We start from the raw sequence: 2750 nt of genomic DNA on the forward strand, positions 1-2750 counted from the left end.
TGACACACACAAACCTTTAATCTAGATCTTGAGGGTCTGGGAGGACATATCTTTATTCTGGGCCACACCTGATGGAAGCTTATATATGAACAATGGAAGAGATATTAATATATATATATATATGTGTGTGTGTGTGTACATACATATTCCATTATATATATATATGTTTATATAGAGGGAGAAAGATATTATATATAATTCCATATATATACATATATATATATATATATATATATAGAGAGAGAGAGAGAGAGAGAGGGAGGGAGGGAGGGAGGGAGAGAGAGAGAGAAATTCATTCCATCAATTGTGTGACCCTCAAGAACCCTGCCTAATACACCAGCTAATATGGTATGTCATTGGTTCTCAATCTGTGGACCTTTTGGGGTTTCTATATCAATTACCCTGGGTATCAAATTACAATTCCAACAGTAGAAAAATTATAGTTATGAAGTAGCAGTGAAATAATTTTATGGTTGGAGGCCACCACGACATGAAGAACTGTATTAACGTGTTGCTGCATTAGGAAAGTTGAGAACCACTGCTAATAGAATGATGTATTGCTTTGTCCATTGTGAACTGTTGCTCTAGTATATGGTTGGTGGTTCTGATTCTAAGTGAGGATTGGAGGCACTGGGGAAGAGTCACTCCCTCATTTGAGTCACCCCTCCCAATTAATCTGCACACCGCAATCTGCTCTTTAGTTGCTGTTAAACTGTGGCAGCCTGCTATGCCTGCTGTCATGATGTAGCAATTACAGCAGGAGAACAAGACATTATTATCAATCACGAGATGCCAAAGTGCTGAAACAGCCCCAAAAGGAAGTAAATCAGAGGAAATAGAAGGAAAGACAAGGAGACAATGGCACGGACAGAAAGGGAACTGGACAGGCAAGAAACAGAGATGAAACGGAACTCTGGAGCAGAATAAAGATATCTAAAAGACAAACATATACAGCACCCAAAATTCATTGCTGGACCAACTTTTATTGTCAACAAGCACATTAAGAGGACTTAACACATTTAGTTAATATTGATGACTGAAACCTACAGAAATTGGGAGGCAGAATGTGAGGCTATGGTTTTGTTTTTACTACTCAGTATTCATTGTGTGAACTAACAGTGAGTCTGCTCCCATGCAACACAATGGAAAGGCCTCAAGGACATTTTAAAGTCTCTGCCAACCCTTCCATTGACTTCCTTTAGTATCTGTTCAGTACCAGATACTGCCTTAGTCCATTTTCTGTTGCTAAGAACACAATGGCACAGGACTGGAAAGTTTTAATAGAGAATGGCTTAATCTGGCCCAGGTCCTAGAAGTGCAAATCAATAGAAAGCACATGGGGAGTGGCAAAAGGTGCACATTTAAGTCTCCTCAGGTTACCTTCCCCCCTCTTTATTAAGCTAACAGTAGCAAGTAAAGTATGCTCCATCCATTTTTCCTTATCTAATATGTATTGATTCCAAAATGTATAATTTCTAAACACTGTAGTCAGATTAAGTTCCTATTTTACTGTCTTAAAATGGGTACTCAATTTTATCATGAACTTTCTGGGGAGTAACTCATATTGAAACATATCACTAGGGAAACATCTGTCACTAGTTCTAATGGGGAGAATCAAGTGTCTACTTATAAGTGTGAGCAGTCTGTATACTTCTAACCCTTAACACAGGATGGTGCTGTTCAGTTACCCATCCTTACCCACATCCTGAGAGAGAAGTGTTTTAAACACACTCTTTTGAGAAAACAAACAAACAAACACCCTATTATAATTTTTTCTTCCTTAGTGCTCCTGTGTAAGAACTCCTGTACCAATATTTGACTTATCATTGCTCTCGCTAGCTACCAGTCAGTTAAGAAACAAAATCAAACAAAAATACAGAATAGAAAACAAAGTAAAACAAAAAGCTATGAGATAGTGACTTTGGAATCAAACAGCATACATGTAAATTATTGAACTACACCATAAATCTGTTACAGCTTGGGTCTTAATTGTAGCCCATAGCTCATGTTTGGTCCTCAGCTAATGATGTAATGGGAAATAATGGAAATGTTAGAAAGTAGACTCTACTTGATGGAACATAGTTACCCTTGTTGTGTTCTTGAAAGCATATTAGGATCCCAGTCTCTTCCTCTATCTTTCTTAATGCCCTGCCCACCATCACATAAATAACTATTATATAGTCCCTACCTTGACATCCTGCTTCATAATGGCTTGGATAAGCTAATATGGACATAAGTCTTTGAAACCATAAACCAAAGAATATCTAGTACTATTAAAAATGCTATTTATATAATAATGGGGTAATAACACAAAACAAAATACTTATATTTAGTTAGTGATATAGAAAGGATGAAAAGAAAAAAAAATTAAGTTTCTATCTTCTTGGAGTCCACACTCACAGATTCAGAAAATTATGAATAGAAAATATTCTTTAAAAATTTTAAATTCTACCTGCATTTTTAATTATCCCTTTGACCTAAACAATGCTACATATATTTTTAGATTTCATTAAATTATATTACAAACTTTACATTACTTAAAATTCACAGGAGACTCTTATGTAAGGAATTTGAATGTGGAGTTTGATGTCTACTAGGATGCTGAAAATAGTTTCCAGGATGGAAAACTATTCAGTAAGTACTTATAATAGGATTTCCTTTTTAATTACAATTTGTTAGTATATACTAATTATTCACACTGAAATTTCATTGTGATATTTTTATACAAGCATATAATATATTTTGATTAC

The sequence above is a fragment of the Phodopus roborovskii genome, unplaced genomic scaffold (genome assembly GCF_943737965.1).
Source record: "Phodopus roborovskii unplaced genomic scaffold, PHOROB, whole genome shotgun sequence".
Classification (NCBI taxonomy): Eukaryota; Metazoa; Chordata; class Mammalia; order Rodentia; family Cricetidae; genus Phodopus; species Phodopus roborovskii.